Genomic DNA, 17,324 nt, shown 5'->3' on the forward strand with positions numbered 1-17,324 from the left:
CAGAGACTCTAAACAACAAAGAAGATGCAGTTTCTTCTTATCAGGGATTTGTATTCCCTTCCCCCAAAGTTCAAGATGATGGGACACAACTTCACGTGTGTGTCTCCTCTTCCTGGATGTTGGGGGAGCAATCAACAAAGCCTTTTGTTGTCTGATGTTCCATAATGGTTTGCCTGGTATCTACGGGGCCTTCTTTTGTTGGGCAGGAGATAACACCTCTTGTGGCAAACTAGTATTTCCGCCTTGGTAACGTTTCTCTTCTGACTGGGAAGGGAGGAGTGATTACAGTTTCAGAGCAAACATTTTTATAGTTACAGAGCAAACATTTAAATATTATCTTAGAACACGGGCTGTAGATATTACAAGTGAGATTACTACCTGCAGCAACATATAAGCATTTCCTATACCCTAAAAACAATATACATTTTTATAAGATTAATACCTATTTTGAGCAGAAGTAACATACAGGTGATGTGGTCTGGTCTCCAAATAGGAGGTTGTCAGTTCTTAGCGAATGCCTGCAACGTGGGCAAAACCTGGTATCCGGCCTGCCAGCGTCACAGAAGCTACTGTAAACAAATTATCATTTGAGCTTCTGTAAAGGCCCTTGTTGGACAACATTTTCAGATTTGTGACTGTGGTCCTAAGATTTCAGGCTACTGTGGTCTGTGTACCAGCTTTATAAAAGAATATTAAAAACCCTTTCTTATAACATGAACCTTTGCATAACACACTCAATCACTGGCTTAAAAAACAGTTGTGTAGGGTGGGGGACATTGTACACTCGTGACAAGAAGCAATCAGCAAGTCTCTGAGATGGCCATAGGAATTTTTTTTTTTTTTAAACACTGCAGTTCATTTATTTTTGGTTCACAGTACAGCAGGCATTCTCACGCTTTTCATCATGGCTCTGTCTTGAGAGAGCATTCCTTAGACAAGCTCCCTGCTGGTCTACCAATTATAATTCCATTTCTGATTGTGCAACATCCCAACTACAACTACTGTAGCAGTTGCCTGCATGGGAAGGAAATGTTAGAAAGTATATATGAAAATTAGCTGCCCATAAACTGATAAATATTTTGTCCTTTTTTGAATACTCACACTGTATCCTGTTGTTTTCTCATTTGCGTCCCATTTGTTCTGTTCCTTTCTCTCCCCATGCTCTCCTGCACACGTTTCCCAGCCACCTGGTCATTGGCACATGCTCCCTTTCACATTCTGCATGATTGCCTGGTCCCCTAATCTTTTCTATGTGCTGCCTTCTTGTACTAACGCCCACTTTCCCTGAGCGTCCCCTTCAGCTGGCAGCTCCAGTCCCTAGGGGTGACTCCTGTTTCCTTTCTTCCTTCTCTATATGGCAGGGGCCCCTAACGTAGGAAGCTAGGTTAGTTCCTCATCTTTGTTTGTGGTCGCTTCCAGAGGAGTCCAAGCGCTTCTATAAAGAATTAGCTGGAAACAAGGAGAAGCCACCACCATCTGACCTGCCAGTTCACTGTGGACCACAAGCATGTCTGCCACTGTCAACAGTTAGAGAACTTTTGTATAATAAAGTGCTGCTGTTGTAAAAATGTGAAGGGCCAAACCAAGTTGCCCCCATCCATATATCTGCCTTAGAGATAAATGACTTCAGTGATTTCTAGTGTGAGAGATTCTGCTGAAAGAGGCTGGGAGGTCGACTGTTCCTGAAATAACACTAAGAGCACTTAGAGAGGAGACCCGGGGGGAAGAGGGTGGGAGAAGGTTTTAAAACTATGGACAGGAAGGGGAGGAATATCATATGTCAGGCAGACCATGCTGACAGCTTTCTGGACCACAGCCCTCTTCCTTTGCACTAGTTGTCTTCATTCTCTTCAAATTCCTCCTCAAACTCCATTTATATCACTTGCTTTGACTTCTGTTCCTGACTTTCTGCTTGTGCAGAACTGATTTTCTCTCACTTAAACTGAGGTAAATCAGGAGTAAATCAGTCATGTTACCCTGGTATAAAATCAGGGTAGGTGAGAGGACACGCAGAAATCCAGTCTTCATTCAAAAATACCAGACCTATCATTTCAGATAGAAATATCAGATAATATGATTCCTTTCTTGTAGAACAAGATTCACATGGCTTTATTTGTTTCAGTCATTTTATTTCCTTTCCCTGAAGTGAGTGCAGCTATGCCAATCTAAACCAGGTGGGGAATCTGTTTCAGGTGTGTGGGGTTTTCAAGTTCAATATCTGTGCTTTTCATTATTCATTTTCTTAATGAAGTGACAGCTATATTTAGAGATCATTATAAATAATTATATAGTTATGTATATGTATGCACATAGATGTATAATTAGATAATATACAAGAAATTCATGTGTATTTACATGACTTCTCTGGTAGATATGTGTTGGCATTATTATGACAGTCATCACTATGGCTTTGGTGTCTGCAAGAGAGAGCCAAGATGTGCCCACATATGATAGTGATGACTGCCATAGTAATGCCAACAAATACCTGTCAGAGAAGTCATGTAAACGCATATGCATTTGTTATATACTGTGTCTCTGGGCCACGCAGCAGGACAATGGTAGAGACAGGAATAGAACCCAAGTCCCGATCCAGTCTATCTACTAGGCTACACTCCTAATTTAACGGAAGACTTAGCTGCAGCCTCCCATCCAGAATTGCTTCTCTCAGAAAACAGCTCCTGGTTATTTATTCCATCACTTTGGGAAATTTTTCCAGTTCTAACCCATTCTCAGAAAGGTGAGGATTCACTAACGGCTCCCACCTGGATTTAAGCTCTTGAGGGAATCCTTGCTTCTTCTGTTCTCCTCTATCTCTGTGACAAGTTAGCTGCAACCAATTTGGATTAGAGACCACGCTTGGTCCAGCCAGCCAAGTCCAAGCCTTTCTGTTTGTCTCCTAGCTCTGGACTGACAAGAGTTTAGCACAAAATATAAACAGAACTGATATCTCTGGGTAGGCATAAAGATGGAATGCAGACCTCTCCAAGTACTATTTGAACTGAATAAAATGCTCTTCCATCACAAATAGAACAGAATTCTAGCATCTTTTAGAAAAGATTCTGAGGCATTTCTACAAGAAAATAAGAGGCAAAATCAGGAAACTATGCCTCAGCTAAACAAAGTCTATAATTTGTACGGGGTTGTCATAAATATAAAGGGAAGGGTAAACACCTTTAAAATCCCTCCTGGCCAGAGGAAAAACCCTTTCACCTGTAAAGGGTTAAGAAGCTAGGATAACCTCGCTGGCACCTGACCAAAATGACCAATGAGGAGACAAGATACTTTCAAAAACTGTGGGGAGGGAGAAACAAAGCTCTCTGTCTCTCTCTCTGTCTGTGTGATGCTTTTGCCGGGGACAGAACAGGAATGGAGTCTTAGAACTTAGTAAGTAATCTAGCTAGATATGCGTTAGATTCTGATTTCTTTAAATGGCTGAGAGAATAAGCTGTGCTGAATGGAATAGATATTCCTGTTTTTGTGTCTTTTTGTAAGTTAAGGTTTTGCCTAGAGGGATTCTCTATGTTTTGAATCTGATTACCCTGTAAGGTATTTACCATCCTGATATTACAGAGGTGATTCTTTTTACTTTTTTTCTATTAAAATTCTTCTTTTAAGAAACTGAATGCTTTTTCATTGTTCTTAAGATCCAAGGGTTTGGGTCTGTGTTCACCTATGCAAATTGGTGAGGATTTTTATCAAAACTTCCCCAGGAAAGGGGGTGTAAGATTTGGAAGGATTTTGGGGGGAAAGATGTTTCCAAATGGACTCATTCCCAGTAACTGGTGTTAGACGTTTGGTGGTGGCAACGAAAGTCGAAGGGCAAAAGGTAAAATAGTTTGTACCTTGGGGAAGTTTTAACCTAAGCTGGTAAAAGTAAGCTTCGGAGGTTTTCATGCAGGTCCCCACATCTGTACCCTAGAGTTCAGAGTGGGGAAGGAACCTTGACAGGGGCTTTGAGGTATTTAATTATTTCTTTGAAACCTGCAGCTCCCACAGGAGTGCAGTACAGTGGTGATTGGTGAGAAATGCTGTTCTTCTACATTTGCCATCTGTCACTTCAACAGGCAACATAATGATATGCATATTGCTTTGATTTCAGACAAAGTACTTAAGAGTAGGCCAATACTTTCCCTAACAGTTCTTTGTTACAAGTTTTTCATTGGAACAATCATACTTTTTCTATTAAAAATGGTGATAGTAGATCGCAAGAGCTAAATTTTAATCTATGAGAATAACATGATTCTTGAGATGAAATGAGAGGTAATGTTTAAATCCTTAAATTGTTTAATGCTGCTACTTAAAGTTTGTCATATAACAGGTACATTTTCAAAGAGTTGTGCGTATTTTTAGGTGTGATTTCTACTGTATGCATATAGTATTTAATTCTTCTGAAACACTTTCGGAGTGCAATATCCAGAATGCACAAGTGATTCCAGGCAAAAAGGATTTTGTGTTCACAATCTCTTTAGTTGATGATTATGGTGATATTAGTGACATTATTTACTCTGATTGAACATCTAACTTTTGGTTACTTTCATATATGCCTGCAACATAAGGCATTGTATCATTTGAACTGTCTCCATTTCTCTTAAAATACCAGTAAAATCTGGGAGGTGAATTCTTCCCTAGAGCTTGGACTTTTTCAAATATAATTAGAATGGCAAGCCAAGTCAATATAAGCCTAATTATTTAGTAGAATGACCCAATTTCCTTTAGTGTAAAGCTATCTTGTTTTGAAATAAATCTGAAATAAAGGGAAAACTGATCAGGTCTTTTGAAAAGTGAGGCTAATTCTTTTTCCTTTCAAAAGAGATATAAAACTTTCATGAGTCAAATTGAATTGAAAAGGATTAAAAACACTGCCACCCCAATTGTCTCTAGGAGGGAGACTGAAAATACAAAGTATAATGAACTAAACTCGTTTTCCAAAGTGATTTAGAAGCTTGATTTTTATTGATTGGGGATTGGGTAGCAATAACCCTTGGGAAGTTTTCTTGCAACTTGCACCCACAATACAGTACAGTCAGGCCTTGATTTACATGGTTGTTTGGTGGTGGGGTTTTTTTCGTTTTTTGTTTTTGTTTTGTTGGGTTTTTTTGGATGGTTTCAGTTATGCATGGTCAATTAATTGTGACCCTTTATTTTGTACTCAGTAGGGATTCACTTTTACACGGTGCAGTGCGTTTGCCAAGATGCACAAATCAGTGGCGACATTTGGATGGACCCTGACTTTGGGTGGGTGGGCGGGCGGGCAATGATGAGGATGGGGGAGGGATGGGGCACCTCTCCCCTCACCCCTTCCAGCTGATGTTGGTGGGGGGGCATGGAAACTCTGGCCAAGGGCCCCCCCAGCCCCAGCTGCAGTCAGGGCATGGGGGCTTGCCCCGCTCTGCCCACCCACCCGATGCTCCAGCCGGGGAGTGTGGTCCAGGGCTCACCCCACTCTGCCCGGAGCTCCTGCGGGGGAGTAGGGTCAGGGCACGGAGGCTTGCCTTCTCTCCGGCAGTAATGTCGGGCAGGTGGAGTGGGGTAAGCCCACCATGCCCTGACCCCGCTCCCCGGCAGGACCGCAGGGTGGAGCGGGACAAGCCCTCAACACCGCTTTCTGGCAGGAGAGCTGAGGGAGTGGGCAGAGCTGTGCAAGCCCCCGCGCCCCAACCTCCTGCCCCCAGGTGCATGCCTTGGAGGCCCCTTGCCAGAGCGTCCATGGCTGCCCACCAGGCCAGCTGGAGGGGATGATTGGGAGGTGGCCCTGATCCTTCCTGCCCTCATACCTCCTACCTCACCTCCCCTGCCCCCGTCATTGCCCACCCACCCAAAGTCAGGGCCCACCTTACTGCTCCACACTCCCCAGCTTCCCCAGACATCCCAGATGAACACTCAGAGTTCTGACTTCAACAACATGATGATAATGCTGATACTGTATCAGATTAATCCTCAACATCAGGAAAGGTTAGTACCTGTACTGTAGTAAGTTTAAATTTCATTAAAAAATGTTTTAATAAATCCCGTAGTACTGTACTGTATTATATACATTAGGAAGGTCATCTTGTGAGCCTGGAACCTAAATACTTATTTCCCATAGACCCTTGGTATCTTTTTACATGATTTCTATTTGCACGGTGTTTTTTTAAGAACATAACCACAGTGTAAATCGAGGCCTTACTGTACTTCCTTTTGCATGGAAGTAAACTCTAGGGATCAGAATACAGGTCTGGACTGCAAGTACTTCATAATAAGACAAACAACCACTGTCATGTTTTGGGGGTTTTGTGTGGAGTTTGGAATTGGACAGAGATTAAAGTTAGATTCCAAACATACTGACTTTAGTAAAGAGAAATTTTTATGAACTTCAGTTTCTGCTGTGCAAAAATGAGCTTTATAGATCAGTGACCCATTTTCCCGCTGAGAGAAGAGACAAAGAAAAGGTCTTGCTATGACACCAGCTGTCAAGGTTCCTTCCACACTGTGAACTCTAGGGTACAGATGTGGGGACCTGCATGAAAACCCCCCTAAGCTTATTTTTACCAGCTTAGGTTAAAACTTCCCCAAGGTACAAACTATTTTACCTTTTTGCCCTTGGACTTTATTGCTGCCACCACCAAGCGTCTAACAAATATATAACAGGGAAAGAGCCCGCTTGGAAATGTCTTCCCCCCCCAAATCCTCCCAAACCCTACACCCCCTTTCCTGGGGAAGGCTTGATAAAAATCCTCACCAATTTGCATAGGTGAACACAGACCCAAACCCTTGGATCTTAAGAACAATGAAAAAGCAATCAGGTTCTTAAAAGAAGAATTTTAATTGAAGAAAAAGTAAAAGAATCACCTCTGTAAAATCAGGATGGTAAATACCTTACAGGGTAATCAGATTCAAAACATAGAGAATCCCTCTGGGCAAAACCTTAAGTTACAAAAAGACACAAAAACAGGAATCTACATTCCATTCAGCACAACTTATTTTATCAGCCATTTAAACAAAACAGAATCTAATGCATATCTAACTAGATTGCTTACTAGCCCTTTACAGGAGTTCTCACCTGCATTCCTGCTCTGGTCCAGGCCAAAAAAAAAAAAAAAAAAAAAACAGACAGAGAGAGACTTTGTTTCTCCCCCCCTCTGGCTTTGAAAGTATCTTGTCTCCTCATTGGTCATTTTGGTCAGGTGCCAGCGAGGTTATCCTAGCTTCTTAACCCTTTACAGGTGAAAGGGTTTTTCCTCTGGCCAGGAGGGATTTAAAGGTGTTTACCCTTCACTTTATATTTATGACACCAGCAGGAAGTGCTGGGACAGGGAGCCTGATAATAGTCACCAGTTCAGTGAATTTAGCAGCTAGGGGCAGGGCAGAGGGAAACAGACATAGACTGGGATTCCAGACACAGCCCCTGCAGGGGGAGAATGCATCCCTTGCAATATGTATGGACATGGGGATAACTCGGTGTATCTCATTGCTTTTCTTTTCTGTCTTCAAATCAGATAAACTGGTCGTCAGCTTTTTATCATCTCTCTTCCTCTTTCCTTCTGCTCATTATCTACTGAATAGGCTTGTGCTTTCATCTTCTAGTTTCCACATCACTGCCACAAGAACCATCTACACTACAGGCAATTGCTGCGGGTGCTCAAAATAGTCAAGTCACCACTCTTTAATCAAGTGTATGTTAGGAAATGATACTTAGGTTCTATTGGTTTTATTTTTCTTAAATGTGCACCTTCTGCCTCACACACAAGGACGGATCATTTTTTTTTGGCTGAATCTCAGAGGTCAACAGATCGATATGTCCTTGGGGAAGGTAAGTGGGGAGAGGGATATGAAGATCTGTCTACAAAAGAGTGATTACAGCACATTGTTCTATGAAATAACATTGGCTGCAGTGGCTCATGGTCTTGGATGCAAATGGTTTAGCAGTCTTCCAGCTGGAAGAGTGGAGCTCAGACTACAGTGCCGAAAGCATGGGGTGTTACTGTAGATAGTAAATGTTTGGATGAGGATAGTAGAGCATTTGGGTCCATGAGAAACTCATGGGGAAAATTCAACTAAGACAGCATTTTTAGAATAATTTCCATGCCAGACAGATCCAGGACAGGGGATTTTGTTATGCTATCCGCTGACTTTAATCGGGATGAAAAAATTGGTTTGATTAAAAAAAAGAAAGAAAGACCAGATGAGGTTCCAGGTCATATCCATTCACACTATAACATAAAGAAATGGAGCTTCATACTTTCAATGTATGTGCCATGGTACTGTCACAGTTTGTAGGTTTGGCCAGTAAGCACTTCTGTGCAAAGTCTCTCTGGCATGACCAAAGATTACATTGTATTTTGGAGTCTTACAGCACTGAATTGACTTGGCAGTAGGTATTTGTAGCAAAAATGCATTGAACTATGGTTCAGCAATGTAGATAGTCAATGAATTGTAATATTTGTGTTGTAGGTTCATTAATGCCGTGGATAGCAACATGAAATCTGCTTTAATTGTGCTAAAAATTGACGTTTAGTGATGACAAATGACAGCAGTGAGCATTGCTTAAAAGGAAAAAATGGATGTGTACATCTAATCCAAAGGAAGAAAAAGACAATAAGATAACACACAGTCCATGAATATTGAATTTCCACTTATTGCTCACAGATAGTTAGCTGTTATATATGTATCTTGATCTGTCCATATTCAGTTTAGTTTATAACTGCCACAATTTGTTTCTGGATCCTGTTTATCCTACTCTGCCTTCCACTTTAATGGGTCTTGAAACTCACTGCATTATCGTGACCTTGTTGGGAGAAGCAAGAAAGAAGTGGCTAAGAGAAGCCCTACTTATGACCTGATTTAACAGGTATCAGTATTATCTTTCTGTTTAGCTGTTGAAGGTAGGATTTTCAAAAGTGCTTACGTGACTTGGAAACACAAGTTTCATTGACTTTCAGTAGGACTTATGCTCCTAAGTCATTTAGGCATCTTTTATACTTTTATACTCCACACTTGCTTTTTATAGCTCCCACCAGCATAGTACCTGAGAACATTTTATGAGCAATATGTCATATACACAAGCTTTTTCTCTCTCCCTCATGTGTGTATGCATGCATGTGTGTGAGAGAGAGAGAGATTATGGAAATGTTGTTGTGAAAAGTTGGAATCTGCATTTGATTTTAAAGGCAGAGAGATTAGCAGTTGTTATGACCCTTCAGGGGAATAGTTCTGTAGTTGTGTGCCACCAACTGAAAAAGCCGTATCTTCCAATCCCATGGGTTTCACTCATTTTATGGACAAATTTCTTGGGTCATGATGAATGATGCTACTGTAGTTGGTCATAGTTAAAAAGAAAAAAAAGAGCCTCAGAAGTAGTTTGGGGCCTATCTTCACCACAGAGAATGGTACTTGTAACACTGAAGAAGACTTACCAGCAGCATTTTATATTTGAAGTATCCCTTCCCACACTATGAGTTGATCATTAAAGCCCCTATCCAGCAAAGAACTTAAACATGTGCTTAAATTAGAGCATATGTGTAGTGTTTCACTTAAAGTTAAGTACAGGTTGACTGGATTAAGGTATAATTGATTCTAGCCTTATAGAGGAAAACAACTTCCCATTTGGCAATCCTAGTTAAACTAAAATATCTGTTAGTACTGCTGGTGAGTCTGTTGGTAATTGAATCTATATAGCATTCCGGGTATTCAATACATGCTTTTGGACATACTGTATACAGAGCTAGGAAAATAAAGCTAAGCCACCAGGTACAGTGGAGAACAAAACAGTTAATTTTCTATATTATTCCATTAAATTACCAGTTCTGTTTGTAGAGTAGCTATTTGTATGAGTTTATTATTATTATTATTATTACAAATGAAAGAAGCTTCTGTGTTGGCAGTATTGCTGGTTTGCTTCAGATTCTTATATGTAGCCCTTAGATGGTTTGAGAGTGAATGATAAGAGAAGGAGTGATAGTCAGGTTCTTCCAAAGATTCAAAAGTTCTGGAGTTACTGCCAGTGACAGATGGTTTGTCTTTGCTCATCACTTGTCTTCTTGACAGCATATCTCTGCTCTCTGCAAAATCTATCCCAGTGTGTACTCAAGTCCTTTAGAAGAAGAAAAATACTTTGTTTCAGCCATGATGTTGCACGTTGGGTCAATGGCATTCATGTTTGACCAAGTGGAATCCCTTCTTCACAATGCAGTGCAGCATTGATTTTAATAGGCAGTCTGAGAAATTGCTAGAGTTTGAGGTTACTACCTAAGTTTGTAAGTAGCTGTGTGATCCCCAATTCTAAAGTTGCAAAGATTATAAGAATATTACTTTATATCAATACTGTGGCTACTTCTGACCTCTTATAAGCAGAACTGCCTGTCCGAAGGGTCTGCCTCCCGTGCTCCCACTGAGTAGCCCTTATGCAAGTATTCTCATAGATTTCAATAGGACAGCTCATTTAACTACTTCTCGGTGTGTAGGTAAAGTGACCGAATTGGGATCTTTGTGTTCGTTATTGCTCTTTGTCTTTTCACAAAATTTGCCTTTTAGGTTGAACTGCTTGTGTGGCTGCTTTAGTAGGACATAAAGAGTAACCTCTACTGGGACAAATCCTCAGGTGGTATAATGCATTATTGCTTCACTGGCTTCAATGGAGCCATGCTAATTTACTCCATCTAAGGATTTGGCCCTTCAATCCCAATATAAAATTGGCCTGCTAAAATGACACTTCGATGTTTGGTGTTGAAGAGTTATGTGATACGGCGATACACATTTGGCAGCGTATCTGAACTCACAACTGGGCTGGAAAGAGAGAGGAAGAAAAATCATTCCCTGAATACTTTGGTTATACCATGACACTGTTGTGCTCCCTGCACAATAAGGTTGCTGTGGATTGCCAGACACCCAGTGGTGTGAAAGAAATGTCCGCTCAGCAGCACCGGGTCTTTTATTTAATATTGCTGCTTTGGCTGTGAATGTCAGGCAGATGTATTTCAGTGAGAAGAATAAAACAAAGAGCTTCTCATGTTTGAGATTCAAACCTGATACCAGGTCATTAACATATTGATTTTTCAGGGTTGCAGGATTTCAAGCAAGTCCACCAAGCTGATGATACGTATAACTCCATGCAGCACTCCGTGCAGCACAGAAAGCTGTGGAAGTGTTTGGACGCTGTTTACATACCTGCATGGGCTCATCTGTGGCTAGGAAAGAGTTAATTGTTTCATTAAATACTTGTGAAGGATTTCATTTTTCATGGGCTTTCCAGCCCTCATTATGAATGCATACTATAGTTTAGTTCAATTTTACCCTAAGATGTGAGTTGCATAAACAACACCATCACCTGCTTTCCGTCTCATATGGAAATTTCCAGTCTGTCCCTTTTATGTGTGCAGAGCACTACTTTCTGTCACAAAGCCAGCAAGATGGGCAAATGAGTTCCAAAGCTGCACAGTACTCAAAGGTTAGGGTTATTAAACTCCCTAACTTGTGGCTGCCTGCCAAGGTTCCTTCCCCACTCTGACCTCTAGGGTACAGATGTGGGGACCTGCATGAAAAATCCCCTAAGCTTATTTTTACCAGCTTAGGTTAAAACTTCCCCAAGGTACAAACTATTTTACCTTTTGCCCTTGGACTTTATTGCTCCCACCACCAAGCGTCTAACAGATATATAACAGGGAAAGAGCCCACTTGGAAACATCTTTCTCCCCAAAATCCCCCCAAGCCCTACACCCCCTTTCCTGGGGAAGGCTTGATAAAAATCCTCACCAATTTGCATAGGTGAACACAGACCCAAACTCTTGGATCTTAAGAACAAGGAAAAAGCAATCAGGTTCTTAAAAGAAGAATTTTAATTGAAGAAAAAGTAAAAGAATCACTTCTGTAAAATCAGGATGGTAAATACCTTACAGGGTAATCAGATTCAAAACATAGAGAATCCCTCTAGGTAAAACCTTAAGTTACAAAAAGACACAAAAACAAGAATCTACATTCCATTCAGCACAACTTATTTTATCAGCCATTTAAACAAAACCGAATCTAACGCGTATCTAACTAGATTGCTTATTAGCCCTTTACAGGAGTTCTGACCTGCATTCCTGTTCTGGTCCCAGCAAAAACAACTCACAGACAGTGTGAACCCTTTGTTTCCCCCCCTCCAGCTTTGAAAGTATCTTGTCTCCTCATTGGTCATTTTGGTCAGGTGCCAGCGAGGCTGTCTTAGCTTCTTAACCCTTCACAGGTGAAAGGGTTTTTCCTCTGGCCAGGAGGGATTTAAAGGTGTTTACCTCCCCTTTATATTTATGACACTGCCCTTTACCAATTTGTTTTAACTTACAGGTATCAGATTCCTTTTAATTACTGCCCTCGCTCTCATGGAACGTATCGGTTTATACATTCCTTTGCCCCCTTCCACAGAATGCAGAGTTCAGGCCAGCTCACTGGGTATGTAGGAAGATGTTTCCCTAGACAACAAAGAAATGATATTCTTCCTTTAGTGGATCATCCCTTCAGATGCCGAAAAAATGCTTTATGTTTGCGAACACAGGAGTCATAAAAAATAGTTTCAAAGCAGCTTTATTACATGACCTCCATGACCTTACTACGTGGCCTTTTAGTTAGGAGTACTGAGGTTTAATTTGAACCAGAAATGTTCTTTGCTTCTAATATCTCTCTGTTCATTAAGGCATTCTTATTTGCTCTCTTCCCTCCCCCGTGAAGATGCAATTGACTCCTTAAATGAACAAAACTGAAAACTCAGTAGAAAGTCAAGGGCATTGATTTCAGTGGGTTCAGGATTTCTTCCGGACAGATTGTTGCCCAAGGTCACACAGGAACTCTGTGGCAGAGCAAATAATTAAATCCTCATCTCCTGACTCCCAGTCTGATTACTTGACCACAAGACTATCTTTTATGGGAGAAAACCCGCCTCTTCAGAAACTTTCCTAACCCCATTATCAACCTCTCAAACAGTCACCTTCAATCCTAAAAAAAACCAAAGGGGAAAAGATACTGAAATCTAAACTCTTCTCTGACAGACTTCAGGGCAAAGCGAATTCCTAAAACAATGACAATTCACGAAGAATGTAAGTCCTTTGTTCTAAAACTGCAGAGATGTTAATTGCCTACTTCATTTTAAAAGTTCTCCTATAACATATGTGAGCCCCTTCTTCCTAATCTGTTGACTTTGTGCTTAGCTTGGCCACTCTGGTTACCTTCCCAGACCTGAGGAGGAGCTTTATGACATTCAACAATTTTTCCTTCCACCAACAGAAGTTGGTCCAATGGAAGATATTAGCTCACCCACCTTATCTCGCTCATTGGCTACAGGTCAGAGGTGTTTGTAGTGAGGTGCTGGGGGGGCTGAAGTCTGAACAAATACGTGTCGTATTTGTAGCAGTATGTAATTTTTAAAAAGTGAACCTCAAAGGTCTTGATCTGCTGAAGATGTCCTGGCTGACTGAAGGTTAAAAAGCTGACTGTATTGTATATAAAGAGTCAAATAGGTCAGAAGCCAACTTTGAAATAGAAGATAAGGTGGATCAAAATGAGAACAACCAGTGCCTCGGATATATAGCAGTAATCATCCTGGTTTTGCTTTTTAATTAGAGCTGGGTGCGTTATTTTCAGCAAATATTAAATTTGCCAAAAATATATTTGGGGGGCACCAAAACTTTTCATGAATATGTACAAATGCACCAAATACTTTTAGCCAAAAAAAAATGTGTTGGGACTGAGATGCCATTCAGAAAATAGCCAGAGAAGGAGGAGTGTGGTGATACCAATCCCTCCCTTGTAAGTTTTAGCCCAGTCTCCTGGGATGTGGGAGACCCACATAGTGTGCCCCCTGTTCCTGATGTGGAGAAGGGATTGGAACTTGAGTCTCTGGCATTTCAGGACAGTGCCCCAGCCACAGATGCTCTGATGTGGGTATTTCCCAATCTCTTATGTTAAGAGATACACGGGAGCCATGACTCTCTCCTGTAATGTCAGAAACCCAAGTTCAAATTCCATCTTCACATCAGGTAGAGAGGGGAATTGAACCCTGATCTCCCATACCTCAGGCGAGTGCCTTAACTACTAGGCTACAGCTTATAAGGGATGTACCACTATTAGCTGCTCCTCCTTCTGCAATTTTGTAATCTATAAAAAATTTTGTAATTTTGAAAAGGTGTAGAAACAAAATGTTTTGGATCAAAAAATTATTTCATTTGACCCAAAACTGACTTTTCCAATTTGATTTGGACCCCCCCCCCAATTTTTTTCAGTACTAAAAAATTAATTATTCACCCATATCTTAATTAGAGCTGGGCAACAAATGGTAACTCTGTTTCATAGAGGATTTAAAGACTTCAAAATTTGGTTTACATTCCAATTCGGAGTAAAACCCCCAAATTCTCCACAAATTGGAATTACCATTCTCTGCTCATCTCTAGTCAGAGCCCTGGCTTCAGGGTAGTCCACCTGGGAAGCTGTCCTGTAGCCTGGAAGCCTGGACTTCTAAGGAGCCCCGAACCTAGGAGCTAGGGCTTTTGGGCTCTTGGCTCCCCATCAGCCCACCAAGCAGGCTGCTGAGGAGCAAGGTAGGCACCAGGCAGGTTTTGAAAACTGTCTGGCAGGTAAGAGTCTGTTGAAAATCTGCCTGGTTTCTGGCAGCAATTCATCAGAATTGACATGTTCCTGCAGAATGTGTTGATTTCAACAAATCTGCAAATTACAACTAAAAATGTTTCTTTTGAATTTTTCTGAATTTAGTCTTTAACTTTCTATGGCATGACAGTACTAGGAATTTTTCTTTGTGAGGCAGTGCTTGTTTACAAGCACTGGGACTATTACTACTCCCTCAATTTCCAACCTCTGTCTTCTCTTATTATTGGTTATCTTTCAACTGATTTAATACATGATATCTGATCAGACCAGTGACAGCCAGGTTGTGTGCTATGTTGCTTCACATCATTTCTCTGTTCAGTTCTATCTTGTCCCTGGAGGTGTGTCATAAAAGTCTACTGTGGGGAATTCAACAAAATGTCAAAATGGTATATTATTATTACTGAATACACAAGTGGTACAATAAAGATGGGAAAAAATTCAAAATACAAAGTAGGGAGTAGAAACAGAGACATGTTACTCAAAACAAACAAAAAAGAAAAAATGACAGAAGGGCTCAGGGAAGCCCATTTTAATCATTCAGTAGTTGTGGGGTACTTTGTGGGGGGTCTTGAAAGTCCTCTTGATAGACCAGCATAAGATGAGCAGCTCATTCATCAGGTGTATGGCATGCTCAACCACACCTCAGTTACACAGAGGGCTGTTGCTGAATCCCCACATGTGGTCATTGGCTACACACACCACCCCTTGTCATCTGACATGGCTGAGCTTGCACCATAGATAACATGGCAGCTCAGAGCCAGGCAGTCTCTCTCCTGGCTGAATGATGAGGAAGGAGTTTCTTACAAAGGGAGCATCTCTTTCCTGTTCTGCTTGTCACAATGAATAAGTAAGCTTGTGTGCTTGACTTGTGCAGCTAATGCACAAACACTGTGTAGCTTGGCACTAGCTCTCTGCTTCTTAGTTACCTCTCTGTGCTCCTGTGTGGTTAAACTCTTCCACAGGGTAGTTGATGTACAGCTGAATCGAACAATGAGAATAAAAACAGAGGCTATGAAAGTAACAAGCTAAGAGTCCTCTCTAATATCTCACCTCTTAATATCCGGCATTATACATGAGAAACCTTCTTGACAAAATCCAGGAAATACCACACCTAACACTTCTCAAAGATAAATGGGGAGCCCCTCACCACTGGCTCATCAGTAGGACCAATCAAAATAACCTGACAAAATAGTAGAACCAGTATAATAACATGGAGAATACAGTGCACTGTATCTACATTCAATGTTAGGTCATGAATTACTACAAATAATGTTTAAATTTACCCAGAGATACATTGACACAGCAATCTCATTTCCCCAAATGATCATCTCAGCACTGGAGAGAGTTTCCTATCGAAGGACTATGTATATGTAGCTGCCCAGAAACTGCTTTTAGTCTATCTCTAGTTTAGAATTTCCTGTATTGTCCATCAATGTAGCAAGTGAGAGCTGACCCCAGTTCCAATGCCTCTGGGTTAATAATGGTGGTTTTTCAGTTCTGGGAATCTTACCTCTCTTAAGATTAGTAACCAGTTAAATCTGTCTCCTTTGGACATAATATTATATAAATTACAATCATCCCAATGCCAAAAATCAGTGCTGTACATCTCTCCAGGCCTCAATAACAATAGACCACTACCATTCATCTACCACAATGTCAGTGTTGTTTTATGCTTTCACAAAGTAGCATGACAATACCTGGCTTCCTTCCTCTGTGATTTATAGCAGTTCTAGGTGCTTGCTGTTTTAAAGCCAATATCGGTAGGGTTATCAGATAACCAAGATTGGCTTGGCTTGGTTTGGTTTGCAGTGCCTGTTCATTTGAAACTAGTAGAATGAACTGAGATGTCCAGCCATTTTTGACATTCTTCTATGATTTTCCCTCCTCTTCTTCCTCCTCCACACTTCCTACTTTGGTGTGAAAGTCAGATCCTGTAGCTGCCTCTTTATTGGGCTCATGACATTGCCAGCCCACCCAACTCTCCTTCTCTTCTTCTTTCTCTTTGTTCCTCCCCGAGTGAATCTTTCCAATGAATGATAGCACAGAAGAATCAAGAAAGAAGGGGAGGTAGCATTTTGGGCCCACCACAAAGACAGCTTTTGGAATATGTTTCACTGACAAGATAGAAGATGGGGGCAGGGGCAGAAGTGGGAGGGGACAGCAAGGGACCTGTCAAAATAGAGGCAAGAGTAGGTCGTTCTTTACATGTAGTCTCCCAAAACTGCCACAATGACACATTCCTCTCTCTCTCTCAAAAATATCTTTTCCCACCTATTCCTCTATTTTTATAATCCCCAGATCTTTTAATCTGGATGACCAGAATTTCCCCATTTCCTTCCCACTCACACATCCAAAATAGGTGAACATTGAGAAGGGGTCAAGGTTTGGAGATTTCTAAATCTGGTCAGTCTGAGACAGTGGGTATCTTGTCTGAATGCACTGATTCTTTGCCATTCTTTCTTCTGCTCCATCTCACCACACAGTGTTAAAGCAAAAATTATTTCATTTTCTTCTGAATCAACTGAAAACTATTTTCCTCTGTTATGCCTGCAATGAAATACATTTCCATCTTTAATTAGCAAGTCAGATGACAACACAAATGTGTCTGCAGTATTTTGCTAAAGCTTCTCTATCCTCAGCCGAATAATAGAGGTCTTTCAGAGTATGTGCTCCTTTTTTTGTCATTTGCAGAGAGCATCCATTTCATTTTATTTATT

General features: G+C 41.0%; 1 protein-coding gene across 4 annotated transcripts in view; it reads left to right on the plus strand.

The window, feature by feature from the left end:
* GRID2 (glutamate ionotropic receptor delta type subunit 2) overlaps positions 1–17,324 on the plus strand; it is a 1,015,652-nt gene that overhangs the window by 641,596 nt on the left and 356,732 nt on the right. The gene's annotated exons all lie outside the window — the stretch shown is intronic.

The sequence above is a fragment of the Natator depressus genome, chromosome 4 (genome assembly GCF_965152275.1).
Source record: "Natator depressus isolate rNatDep1 chromosome 4, rNatDep2.hap1, whole genome shotgun sequence".
Lineage (NCBI taxonomy): Eukaryota > Metazoa > Chordata > Testudines > Cheloniidae > Natator > Natator depressus.